Source organism: Hipposideros armiger, unplaced genomic scaffold (genome assembly GCF_001890085.2).
Source record: "Hipposideros armiger isolate ML-2016 unplaced genomic scaffold, ASM189008v1 scaffold_30, whole genome shotgun sequence".
Lineage (NCBI taxonomy): Eukaryota > Metazoa > Chordata > Mammalia > Chiroptera > Hipposideridae > Hipposideros > Hipposideros armiger.
Genome location: NW_017731380.1, coordinates 1,548,367 through 1,562,849, shown reverse-complemented (window position 1 = coordinate 1,562,849; position 14,483 = coordinate 1,548,367).

Genomic DNA, 14,483 nt, shown 5'->3' with positions numbered 1-14,483 from the left:
ACAGACATTTTCTAGAGTCAGTGTAGGCATGCAAACATAAGCAACTGTAGAATGTGTTAGAACACCACCTACCTTCCACTTCAGGGCATCTGCACAGAGATGTGGCTCAGAACAGATCCAAGGTCCTGCAGAAAGAGGGCACTGATCAGTACAGGCATAAGTGACTGAAAAAAATGATTCTGAAAACATGTTTTCCCCCTCAGCTTTATTGAGACATGATTAACATATAAGATTGTGTAAGTTTAGGGTTTACAGTCGCCCTCCCTTATCCATTAAGGATCTGTTCCAAACCTCCAGTGGATACCTAAAACCACAGATAGTACCAAACCCTATATATACTACATTTTTTCCTGTACATACATACCTATAATAAAGTTTAATTTATAAATTAGGCACAATAAGAGACTAACAACAATAATTAACAATAAAATAGAACAGGGCAATTATAACAATACTGAAATAAAAGTTATGTGAATGTGGTCTCTCTCTCTAGCAATTTTTATATTTTTCAGGCCAAACCTATTCCTGAATCTGTGTAAACACTCCTTACTTGCAGTAAATGTCTTGGTGTCACTCATTTCAGAGGATCCCTTGCTAAAATCTTCATATAGGCTCCATGCTTTTTGGCACAACATGTAGCCATCAATTGGAACAAGTTTTCTGTTCATGTCTTTCACCCACAAATTTAATGTATTTTCCATCTTAACTAAGCACTTATCACACACTGTGGCTATAACTTTTGCAGTTTGAGGTGTGACAGCAAAACTAGCATGAATTTCTTTTTTCTTTTTCACAATTTCAGATAGATTTGCTCTTATCATACATCTTAGCAATATCAGTATATGAAATTTTTCTTTCCTTATGAAGTTAGGAATTTTTACCTTTTCACTTAAAGCACACTATAGCTTCTCTTTGGCATACCCAAATTGCCAGCATCACTACTCTTGAGTTCTGGGGCTATTACTAAATAAAATAAGGGTTCCTTGAACACAAGCACTGTGATACTGTGACAGTCAATCTGATAACCGAGATGGCTACCAAGTGACTAAACCATCCGGCGGGGAGTGCATACAGCGTGGAGACACTGAACAAAAGGAGGATTCAGGTTCTGGGGGGGACAGAGAGGTACAATGCATAATTTAAAATTTATGAATTGTTTGTTACTGTAATTTTTTATTTAATATTTTTAGACTGCAATTGCCCACAGGTAACTGAAACTGCAGAAAGGGAAACCACAGATAAGGGGGGACTACTATACAATGTGAGGATTTTAACACATCCATCACCTCACATAGTTGCCTTTTGCCTTTGTGTGTGTGTGTGTGTGTGTGTGTGTGTGTGTGTCTGTGGTGAGAACTTTTAAGACCTACTCTCTTAGCACTTTCAAGTATACAACAGCATGGTGACTATATTAACTATATATTAACTATAGTCACCATGCTATAAGTAGATGCCCAGAACTTATTCATCTTGTAACTGAAAGTTTGTTTTGTACCCTTTGATCACCTTTACCCATTCCCTGCACTCCCCAATCACCAATCCATTCTGTTTTCATAAGTTCAGTTTTTTCAGATTCCACATATAAGTGAGATCATACAATATTTATCTTTCTTTGACTTATTTGAACAGGGTCTTTTAAGGGAGGACTTTCTATGCCAATTTCTGTTTAAGTAAAGATCAATGAAATAATACTGTCATGATTTAAGCTTTTTAGTAGGAAGTTTAAGAAATGTTTTTGTTTTTATGTGTTTTTAAGAGATGCTAGTTACTACATCTAAGCAATTTATTATCTTCATTAAACTTGGTCCATTTTTTTTCAAAACCTACATCTCTTACAATTTATCAAACATCGAGTCTCTTCTCTCTCTCTCTGAATGCATTTATCCAATTTGCATTATGTGTTGTTCTCCCATCATTGCCTGTTAACCTAGTAACCTATGGAATATGTGCCTTTTAGCTGCTTTCGCAGCACTTTCCTGTGCGTAACCCACTGCCAGGCAGATGAAATGGTATTTATCACATCAGGGCAGGTTTTCACTGCTGGTAAGGCTCAGCTGTCTAAGAGCAGGCATGGGGAAGTTATATGAGCAATTTCTACTAAGAAAACATGGAAAAATGAGAACCCCTGGGAGAATGTTTCACCCCGAGGGGCCAGCATGCATTGCCAACTAGGATGAAGACAAGATGGGGGGAACTATATGAAAGAAAAGGGTTAGCCAGGAAGAATGAGGGAGAAAAGGAGACAAAGTTAGCAGAAATAAAATGTTTTAGATCTCAGAACATGGCGCAATGATTTTATCTGAAGTGATTGGATGAGGTCATCTGCTACTAGAAGATATATCGGGGCATAGCCTATCATTTTTCCTTGATCTGGTTCTAATAATTTTGGAGAAGGGCTGAAGTACATTCCCTCACCTAAGGGATGGGATTTACTCCAGGAAACCTACCTTGGTCACTGGCTGGCTTACCTTTATCAGAATATTTGTCATCTCGGTCTCTTTCTTTGTCTATTTGCCTATTAATAGGATTGGGTTGTCAGAAAAGTCATGACACATTTTTGCAATGAAAAACATAGAAAAAATACGTCATGACTTTTCCAACAACACAAGAAAATAATAACTAGCATCATTTGTGTGTGTGTGTGTGTGTGTGTGTGTGTGTGTGTGTGAACAAGAGAGGCACTGATGGCCTGGAAAAAGAAGGGATTAGAGGCCCAGAAGATGGAGTACCAAGGAAGCTAGCGTAGGTTCATGATGAGATACTGGAATGAAGGTACTTCAGATTGCAAAGAATACGATGTTTTGTGATGACAAGTTCTGGGGTGTGGGGAGGGCAATGTAAAGCAAGGGCGCAGTAGAGGTAAAAATCAAGAATCAGCAGGTAGAAAGCTTCAAGCAAAGGTGTTGAGATTTGTCAATATAGAGTTATGAAAAAAAAATAGATAAAAGCAAAAATTGAAACAATATAGAAAGGTATAAAATGAAAAGTTGAAATTTTCCCTGCCAAATCCTCACATTGTGGTCTGACACAATGAAGGTGTTATTACTAAAAATATACTCCTTTTGGTGGTGGTGGAAGTCAGTACAGTGCTTAACCCTTGTAAGGTGCAAGGGTGCTGGAGTGACGGTGGTATTATGTTCCTTAATCCAGGTGCGGGTTGTATGGAGTTTGTGAAAATTCATCAAAGTTTATACTAGTTTTTTGGGCCAACATTATACTTAAATTTAAAAGTTGATTTACTTAAGCTATATTCATTTTAAAATATTTTAGACTTACAATAAGACATTAAGAATAATGTAACAAACAAAAACACCCATATACCCACTATCCAGTTTAAGAAAAAAAAAGTCACAAAAACCCTAATCATCATTACCTGAGTACATTTCCTCCTTCTATCTTCAGGTAACTACTACCCTCATTTTGTAGTTTTTTTTTTCCATATTACTTAAGCTTTTACCAAATATATATGCATTCCTAAGCAATTTATATACTGTTTGAGTGCTCCATATGTATCTCTCTGCAACTTGTCTTATTTTTTAAAATTGAGGTATAGTTCATATAACATAAAATTAATCATTTTAATGGAACAATCAGCAGTGTTTAGTATATTGACAATTTTTTTGACAACCAGCTATCTCTAGTTTCAAAACTTTTTCACTCCGTAAAACACCCCATACTCATTAAGGAATCTCTCCCTATTTCTTTCTCCTCTCAACCTCTTGTAAACTCTAATCTGTTTTTGTTTCCATGGATTTGCCTATTTTGAATATATCACATTAAAGAAATCATGTAATATGTGACTTTTGTTGACTGACTTCTTTTACTTAGCATGACGTTTTCAAGGTTCATCCAAGTTGTAGCATGTTTCAGTAGTTCATTCATTTTGTGTAAAGCCATTGTAGTGGAGTGAGTTGCCAGCGACGGCGTAGGCTGCAGCCCCTGCTGCAGTGGGCTGCCATAAGCTATCGTGTGTGGCTGACAGCCAGCGTGAGTGGCCAGCAGCCAGTGTGAGCTGCCAAAAGCCACCATGAGCAGCTGTCCAGAGGCCGGCGACCAATCTGCCTCACCCTGGAAGAATGCAATGTTAATACCAACATGGGCCAGTGAAGCAACGTCATCCACAACTAGACTAAAGAACAAAAGGACAGCAACTTGACTGCTCCCCTTTCCTGATTCCCCAATAAAATCTTTAAAAAAAAAAGCCATTGTAGTGGATGTGAAATGGTAGCTCATTCTATATTTAATTTGCATTTCCTTAATGACCAATGATGTTGAATATCTTCTCATATCCTTTTGGGTCATTTGTATGTCTTCTTTGGAGAAATGTCTTTTCAAGTTTTTTGCTTAGTTTTTAATTGGGTTATTTGTCATTTTATTATTGAGCTGTAAGTGTTCTTTATATAATCTGGATAATAGACCCTTATCAGATATATGATTTGCAATTATTTTCTCCCATTCTATGGATTGTCATTTCAGTTTATTGATAGTGTCCTTTCAGGCACAAAAGTTTTTAATTTTGATAAAGTCGAATTTGTTAGGGTTTTTTCTTTCTTTTCTTTGTGTGTGTGTGTGTGTGTGTGTGTGTGCTTTTAGTGTCATATCTAAGAAGGCTTTGCCTAACTCACAGTGTTGTGAGATTTACTCATGGGAAGAGTTACTCCTCTATTTTTCTTAAGAATTTTATGGGTTTAACTCTTACATTTTGGTATATGGTCCACTTTGAATTAATTTTTACATGTGATGCGAGGAAAGGGTTCAACTTCATTCTATTCTATGTGAACATCCAGTTGTCCCAGCACCATTTGTTGAAAAGGCCATTGTTTCACCATTTAATTGTCTTGTCACGATTGTTGTTGAATATCAATTGACTATCCTTCTGTCAGTGCTGCAAAGTCTTGATTATTGTAACACTGCATTAAAATTTGAAATTTTGGAATCTGGGTTATCCAACTTTTTCATCCTTTTCTAGATTGTTTTGGCTATTCCAGGTCCCTAAAGTTTCCATATGAATTTTGAGATCTGCTTGTCAATATCTGGAAAAACCCAGTTGGAATTTTGATATGAATCCCATTAAATCTACAGATCTACTTGAGAAGTGTTGTCATCTTAACAATAATAAATCTTCCAATCCATGAACTTGAGATGTCTTTTTATTTATTTAGGTCTTCTCTAATACCTCTAAACAATGTTTTGTAGTTTTTAGAGTATAAGTTTTAGTCTTCTTTGTTAAATTTATTCCTAAGTATTTTATTCTTTTTGATGCCATCATAAATGCAATTGTTTTCTTAATTTTATTTTTGGATTTTTTCATTGCCAAAGCATAGAAATTCCATTGATTTTTGTATAATTATTTTGTGTCCTGAAACTTTGATGAACATGTTTATTAGTTGTAATGGTTTTCAGTGGATTATTTAGGATTTTTATATTCAGAATCATGTCATCTGCAAATTGATTTATTTTATTTCTTCCTTTTCAGTCTAGATGTCTTTTATTTCATCTCCTTGTTTAATTACCTTACTTCTACCTTCACTACAAAGTTGAGTAGAAGTGGCAAGAGTAGACATGCTTGTCTTGTTCTTGATCTTAGGGGAACTTTAATTGATTTATGCTCTATTTATTATATTTTTCTTTCTTCTTGCTTTTGGTTTAATTTGCTCTTTCTTGTAGCTTCTTAATTTGGAAACTTAGGTTAGTTATTTTAGATACTTTTGCTTTCTAATATATGCATTTAACTCTACAAATTTCCCTCTACTGCTTAGCTGCATCTCACAAATTTTGATGTTTGTGTTTTTGCTTAGTTCAAAATTTTTTAATTTCCTCGAGATTTTTCTTTGAACCATTTGTTATTTAAAAGTGTGTTATTTAATTTCTAAATATTTGATTTTCTAGATATCTTTCTAGTACTGTTTTCTAGTTTAACTTTGTTGTTAAATTTTGTTGTGGTCTAAGAACATACATTGTATGATTTCTATTATTTTTAATGTGTTAAGGTTTAGTTATAGGCCAGCATATGGTGTATCTTAGTGAATAGTCCATGTGAATTTGAGAAGCATATGTATTCTGCTGTTGTCAGGTGAAATGTTCCATAAATATCAATTACATCAAGTTTATTGATTGTGCTATTCAGGTCATGTATATTCTTACTGATTTTCTGCCTATTTCTTCTACCAGTTCCCAAGAAAGGAATGTTAAAGTCTCCAACTCTAATTGTGGGTTTGTTTATTTCTCCTTTCAGATATATCAGTACTTTTCTTCATGTATTATAAAAGTCTGTTATTAGATCAGTACACATTTAAGATTTTCATGTCTTTGAGAAAATTAGTTCCTTATCATTATGCAGTGCTCATCTTCATCCCTAATAGTATTCCTTGTACTGAAATCTACTTCGACTGAAATTAATACAGCTATTCTAGTTTTCTTCGGATTAGTGTTTACATGGTATATCTTTCTCCATCTTTTTACTTTTAACCTAAGTATTTACATTTAAAGTGGGTTTATTATGATGACATATAATCTATATGTTTTTAATGTATCTATATGATTATTTGTATTATCAATATATTTATAGCTTTCTACCTATGTTAATCAATACTGCTGATTTATTTTTCTAACATTTTCCTTTTCTTCCTGAAATACATGTAATCATTGGATTATATGTAATGTAACAGAACATTTTTATAAACAGTTTCCATGGATTTTCTCAGAGTCACAATATTTATTTTCTAAAGTTACTTACTTGAGGAACACTTATTTAGTAATGGACATCACGGGTTGAGACTTGATTATATGGCCAAGGGGACAGAAGAGTCCAGGAGGATGAAACTACTAAACAGAAGACTCCTGAATTTCAGAAAGCGTTTCTTAAACTTGGACAGGATTACTTCATCATATGTGGTGATTGTATCGCAACATATCATTGATTTGGATTGTGTACAAGAATAGAGTTTAGATGAGGTCAAGTTCACCACTCTTACTTCACAGATGAGGAATCTGAGACCAAGAGCTACATGGCTCAGCTTCCATACATCAGATCCTATTTTTCTTGTCCTTATTGTTTCTGTGATTGTTTTACCAGGAAGATCCATCCCACAGCTACATAGATTAATGCTTGCGAGTGGCTATGAGCAGGAAAGAGAAATTGCTTTCTGTGCTAGGGGTTGGGGGTCGGGGGTGTTGTAATAAAAAAGATGTCCCAACCTTGAGGTGTGCTTCATGTGGCTAATCTCTTTGTCAGCTATTTCTCAACATTCTTGTATTAATTTTCAAATCTTACAGTTATTACTCTTGAATTAAAATTTCCAAATTGTACTTGCCAATTCCTATTTAGATCACTCTTTGAGAAAATAGCATTCTCTTTGTTTCTGGGTACCTTATCTTCCAGTTAGGAGAATTTACTTGCATAAATGACTACAACTTGGCAATGCACGACTGACATTTCAGACCAGCCTTCTCTAGGCAAGTTTATTAACAAAGGCCTAAGAACTTCAGGGTCAGTTTGATTTGGTTTAAAAAAAAATGCAAAAATAAAATAAAATAAAATGAATCTTGGAATTGTCTCAAATGTCTTCCTAAATATATTTTAAGGTTCAAAACAAGAACTCTTCTTTAGATATTTTAAATTTCTTATTCTAATCATCCATGATGCCTGTAAGTAAAAGATGTCTTTAATTTAGAGAAAACAATTGCCAAATATTTGCAGCATTTTTCTTTTCAAATGTTTGAATTGTCAGTTTTATTTCAAGATGGTTCTTAATTTATCTAAATAGAGTTGTCAGCCTGCGCTATTACTGGGGCTCCTCACAGTGTAAGTAGAATGACAGTGTTAGTATGTCTTTCCATTATTGCAGAAACTCTATTTTTTAAAGTGCCTTTAGTAGGATTCTGGGAATTCACTGTAGGTTAACAGTGGGGCTCTCACCATTTAGAATTCTTTTCTCCTAATGAAAGGAGGCTGAACCCTTGAACTCTGTCAGGGACTTAGGCATGTTCCCTGAGCCTGATTTTTATCCTCAGAAAATGGAGGTCAGATACATGTCAAGAATAAAGGAAGGGTCAGATTAGAGTACATAAAGACTCTGCACATGTCCAGATGATGTTAATGTGTTGACCATGGTGTCTGGAACCTGCTAGGCACTTGGTGAGTGAGTGAATGAACAAATGAATAAATGAGTAAACAGTGAGTAAAAATGACAGCAAATATGCAGGAAACAATTTATTATACGTATGATAAAATGTCTCACTTTCAATGTGTTTCCCTGCGCTAAACAGAAAATGTAATAAAAAAAAGTAACAATTTCCCACTATGCTCCTTTTCCAAGGGACTAAGGCAATATAATTTGGTACTGCATTTTCATAAAAAAAAAAGACAATTGGAAATGCTAATTTAGGATTATAAGGATTTCATCTTTTCTTATGAACATTGGCTTTGATTATGACCTCTTTACCTAAGGATAGTACCTATGCACCTCATAACCACTGTGTACCCTCATTTATATGGTTTCATAAACATGTGAAACAACATAAGGGGGAAAATCGTGTGTGTTCTCTTTGTAATTACAACTACAGTGAGTTTATGAGCTCAGGTGTGCATGCCATAAAATTTTCTTTATAGCCCCTTACTCCATTTCTGGCTCTGAGAATCCTTTCTATTAGACTGGCAAAAAGAGGAAGAAAACTCTAGATCTTTGCTGGGATCCCTCCTACACATACTTGGTTCCTGGGGTCGTGCTAATTTTCTGGAAGCTTACACAGTACTCAGATTTTGGAGGGAGGGTGCAACTTATTCCAGTCATTTGTACACACAGGATGCTGCTGAGATGCCTCTCATCCAGTTCTACAGCCCCATCAAGCACCCTGGCTTATGCTTGGTACACAGAAATTTTTTTAGTAAGGTTGCTTAGAGTCCCATTTTGCTTGATGTGCACCCTGTTCCCTTTCCCCTGGGGGGGGGGTGTTCCTCTGTGGGGCTTTGCCACCATCCTTGTGACTTTGTTGGGATGTACTCTCTCTCAACGCAGCCTCCTCTGCACTATCCTTCACTCCTTCTGCCACTCCCCCACCTCCAGGAAGATGTTTATCAAGCAGAGGGAAGATCTTTCTCTAAAATTTTTTTCCCAAGACACTCAGCCTGTGGCTTTTAGTGAAATAAATGTGAGGAAGATTTACAGGGAGAGTTAATGTTCTCCTCCGCCACTTAGCTTCCTTACAGACAACTCCATGCTTAAAAGAGAGGAAGAGAAAGAGAAACTGAAAGAGAAGGGGAAAAAACCCAAACAAACAAAAATTTAAAAATCTGTAAACAACAATCTCAAAAATAACACAATCAGACTGGGAGCATAGGTGTGAATGGAAGGTAATTTTATCAAGTATTTTCTATGCTCCAGAAACTCTGCTTGATGCCTTTAGATATATTACCTCATTTTATCATTTTAAGACTGTCAATGGATGTGCGTATTCCCATTCTACAATCAGGAAGCTGAGGGTTATAGAAACTAAATAACTTGCTCAATATTCAATTTGAGGCCAGGCCATTAAATTTCTAAATTCCATGCTTTCCTCTATTTACTTTGTTCCACTTCACAACCCTACACAAATAATGGTTATTAAAAGCTAGTTAACAAACGAGAAATATGGAAAGTGGTTATTTAAAATGACATTAGACCAGCTAAAATCTAAATGGGCACATTTGGACTGAGAACTAGGGTCTGAAAGGTATGGTCTAGATATTGTGGACCTTACTCCTCTTGGGACACACAATACAAAGTTACTGAACCCCAATTCCCTCAGATGGGGAACTGAGAAACAAATGGTGGTATATTACATGGGTTACTGCTCAGTAATAAAAGGGAATGAATTGCTGACACATTCAATGACATGGATAAAACTCAAATGCCCAATGATAAGTAAAGAGAGCCAAACTTAAAAAGCTACATAGCATGTGATTCCATTTATATGACATCTGGAAAGGTAAATTATAGGGGCTGTTTCATATTTTGGCTGATGCTGTGGTTACATGACTGTACATATTTGTCAAAGATTGCAGAACTGTACACTAAATAGGTGATTAATACTGCATGTAAATTATACCTTAATTTTTTAAATGGGAGGAAAAACACAAAGTTGTTTAGGATTAGCTGTTTTATTAACCTAATCAGAAATATACTAACTTATGATTTTTAGATAAAATGTGAAAAAATTGGACTCAGCGCCTTACTAACCAACATCCTTTTAAAATTATGTATAACCCTCTGAAGGCTTAGGTGGTCCCAGACACCATTTTTTCCTCAACTAAATAACCATTCTGAAATTAAGATGCTTCTTACACCCAAAGATAAAATTGCTGGTGGCATGCAGATCAATAAGTTTTGATGTAGTTATTATCTGCAAATGTATAAAATATGCAAAATTAGCCACTAAGTTAATTAATATTGACCTTTAATTAAACTTAGATTTGTTGATTCAAATGCTTTCATGTTATTTTGCACACAGAAGATTGAATGCTGCCTGGCAGGCAATTGAATTTAAGATAGAAGAAATTAGCAAGTCCTGCCTAAATAAGATGTTTCAAAACTAGGAGAGTCTGGGAATCACCAATTGATGTATTTGAAGAATCATTACTTAGGCCCTGAATATCTACCTTTCATAAAACCTTATAAGCCTTTAACTCTCCTTCCCTGCCATGGAGAAGTCTCTGGACTCCTTTGATTTTTGTATTTTTTTTTTTTGCCGTGGTGATTGGGTGATGGGTGAGAGGAAGATGACCAACTTGGTTAATTCACACTGAGAAAGGCAGCAACTTTCTCATGGAAGAGAGAAGGAGATTCAGAAAGCAGGAGGGAAGAGCAGAAAAAGAACAGCCAATAGAGGATGGGCTTTAGACAGAGTTTTAGGGAGCTGTTTTGCTTTTTCCTGTTTGGTAGGGGACAGAGTGGGTGGAATGAATAAGAGAGAGAGATGGACAGCTATAAAGAAGAAGGAAATAGTACCCTTTGCAACACTATGGATGGAACTAGAGAACATTATGCTAAGTGAAATAAGTCAGTCAGAGCAAGACAAATACCATATGATCTCACTTATATGTGGATTCTAAGGAACTGAATGGATGGGAGAAGTGGATGGAGATAATCTCAGAGACACAGAGGAAGAACTGAGGGTTGTTAGCTGGGAGGGGGTGGGGATGAAGGAGAAGGGGAAGGGATGAGACAATACAAATTGGTAACTACAATATGGCCTCAGGAATAGGAAAAGACAGTCTGAGGAATATAATCAATAATGGTGTAAATATTTCTTAGGGGGCCAGATGGACTCATGTCCTGTTGGGGAGACCACTTCATAGTCGGTGTAGAGGCCTGACCACCGCACTGTATTTCTGAAGCTGATGTTGAATAAGATTGTATGTCAACTATAATTATATATACATATAGTCTCGGGACATGGAGTAGAGAGGGGGAATGGAATCAATGGAATTGTAATAGATAAGCATGATATCAGGGGTGGGAGGGCAATACATGGGGGGAGGGGGTTGTTACTTTGTGAGGGTGAAAAGGATAACTTATTGCATTGTTCTGCACATCTGAAACTAACAATAAAAAAATTTTAAAAAAATACTTAAAAATGAAAAACAAAAGTTTAACTGAGGGAAAAAAAAGAGAGATGGAGAAATGGCATTTGAATATGTTTTTTTTATGTGATATAAATAAAATCCTCTTGTGGCATTTTTAAAAGGTTGAACTAAAGATTTAAATTGCTTTTTGATTATTTCTGGACATTAAGATTAGTTTTCCCTTGAAGGTGACACCATGCCAAGATGGACTGTGAAGAGGCTCAACTATTATGAGTAACATATCTGTCAAAAGCTTCAGTAACATACCTGTCAAAAGCTGCAGGCTGACTTTCGAGAAAAGCTGTTTAACTTCCAGTGATATGTAACTTAATGAAGGAAAAATATGGAACTATTAGTTTAACCAAATAGGAAATGCAGAAGAAATGCTAATATTTTTCAATGTCCCTCAAAATTATACTGTCAAAATGAGGAGCACTGGTTATGAGAAACAGCTTGTCACCATGATGCCAGGCCTATTTTCCAGGGGGTGAAAATGAATCCAAAGATTCTTTAAACAACATATACGAACAAATCTTCGACTCAAACTTTGCTGATACACTGAAGAAAAAAGTTAGTCTATAATTATATGAATATATGAATACTTTTGTCAGTTATTAAAAGCGTATACTTAGATAATTAATTTGTGGGCCTTCTCCCTCCTGAAAAGCTACTATTATATCTATGATGAATTGTACAATTTATGGTGGCTTAGAATCAGCTCTAGATATTCCAAAAATAATTTTCCAGTTACCGTATTCTTCTTCCAAGAGACTCACAAAGTTATTTGACCAGTGCATTTTTTTGGTCCCAGCCCTATTTTCCAATATTGTTCTCATGACCTCCAAATATTCTGAACTGTTCTGATTGTGGATTTGATGAGGACTCCCTATAAGAATATATCCTATGATGCAACACACACACACACACACACACACACACACACACACAATTTCTTTCAACCTTTTACCCTAGTTTTACAAGCTTTACTGGATGTGTGTGTGTTGGGGTGGGAGTAAGGGAGCTGATAGTGGAGAAACAGATGTAGGAGGAAGTGGACGGGCAAAAAACGCTGGCAGGTGTGCCCTTCTCTACCCAGAGTATGATCCTGAACACCTGCCATCAAGAGCAACATGTGTGAGACAGAAGGGCTGACAATGCTGTTTGGCCATTTCCTTTTCATGCATACCCGATGCGTTTGGCAGGCCTTGCTGCCTACAGTTTGGGGTACTGTTATATCCCCTATCTCTGTAGTTTGTGTAAGATCTACAAGTGATCACAGAGCAAAACTCTTCCAGGAGATTTGGAGACATCTGTCCCTTGCCCCCGTGTCTGCTGGCATTTCTACTGTCAGACTAGGGGGTGGGAAGGTATGGGCTTTTTGAATACACTCAGCAGCACCTTGGGAAGTTCTCTTTTGCAGGAAGAATGTCTCTAAGTTGCCTGTGTACTTGGTGTCTAGATGACTTTGACTTGCTCCTTGCATTCTTGCTGATCAGGATCACTTATATTTGAAGGGAGCAATAATGATGAAAATGGCTCTATAATTTAAAAACTCATCACTTTTTTTGAATCCTGGTCTCTGTTTCCTTGAATATTAACAGTTCAGCAGTGTTTAATTACTTGGAAATAAACAGTGTTTAATTATGTTTATGCAGGAAAATCAAGACTAAAATGGATTCAAAAACCAAGAAAACCTGACTCTGTAAGTAAGACAAGTATCATGCGTTCCACTTGATATTAATGGGAGGTCAACTAAAGAAACCCAAGACTGTCTGGCCTTGAAGGAGACGATTCTAGCATCTTTTTCTTCAAAATCATGTATTCAGCTAATGGCTGTGCTAGGCATTCTTCTGGGTGGCGGGTTTATGACTGGTGCAGAGCAATTGCATCTTGGTTCGAAATTTGCCTGTGTTTTGCTGTAGGAAGAATGCATGGCATAGTCAGACACTGCTCTATTCAGAGCATGCTTCACTCAAAACTCTGAGCTCATTTCTGGAGGAATTTCATTCATTACTTTCTGCCAGTTGCTCATTATTTTCCTTTATAAATGAACTGGCTAAGTGACATGCATTACAGATACATAATATTTCTAAACCTCCTGAACCTTAGTTCTGGTAAACATAAGCATTCGCTTTGAACACAGGAACTCACTACAGCAAGCTGGAGTTGTTATAGCAACAATGAGAACACTTCAATATTCAGGAACCATGTTTTTTCAAGAGTAAATGATACAATTAATGCTTGATACTGTATTGTTTACAGGCTTCCTTGTGACTCATAGCTCTTCACATGTCAGTCCCAAACAGATGGAAGAGTGATTCTACAAAGCTTAAACAATAATTCAAATATTGGTAGATGGAGCTGCTTTTCAAAATCTTGACAGGCTTTCACACATGGTAGATTTAGACATCTTTCTTTTTTTTATTGTAGCAAAACATCAAAAATTGAATCTAAGCGAATAAAACTTTTTCCATTTCGTCAGAGGACAGCTAAAACATAAATATTTTTACACACACCCAAGAAGATCATAGAATAGTAGATGAGCATAGCCCAGGCTACGGAGCACAGTGGGCTGGATTTGAGTGCTGGCTCTGCTGTTTCCAGCTGGGTGAACTTGGGCAAGTACTTGCGCTCACATTGCCTCAATTTTCCAACTGTAAAATGGAGATAGGGAAGTACCTACTTCATGGGGTTGTTTGGAGGATTAAGATAGTTAAACATACATTACATAAAGGGTTTTGCCCAGAGAAAGCATTACGCAAATGTTTGTTCTTATATCTGGTTCATGTATTTGCATTTGAGCAACGTTTAGTTTCAGCAAGATGAGTATATTAGTTGCCTATTATTTTCATAAAATTCTCTATGGAACAAAGAAACTCAA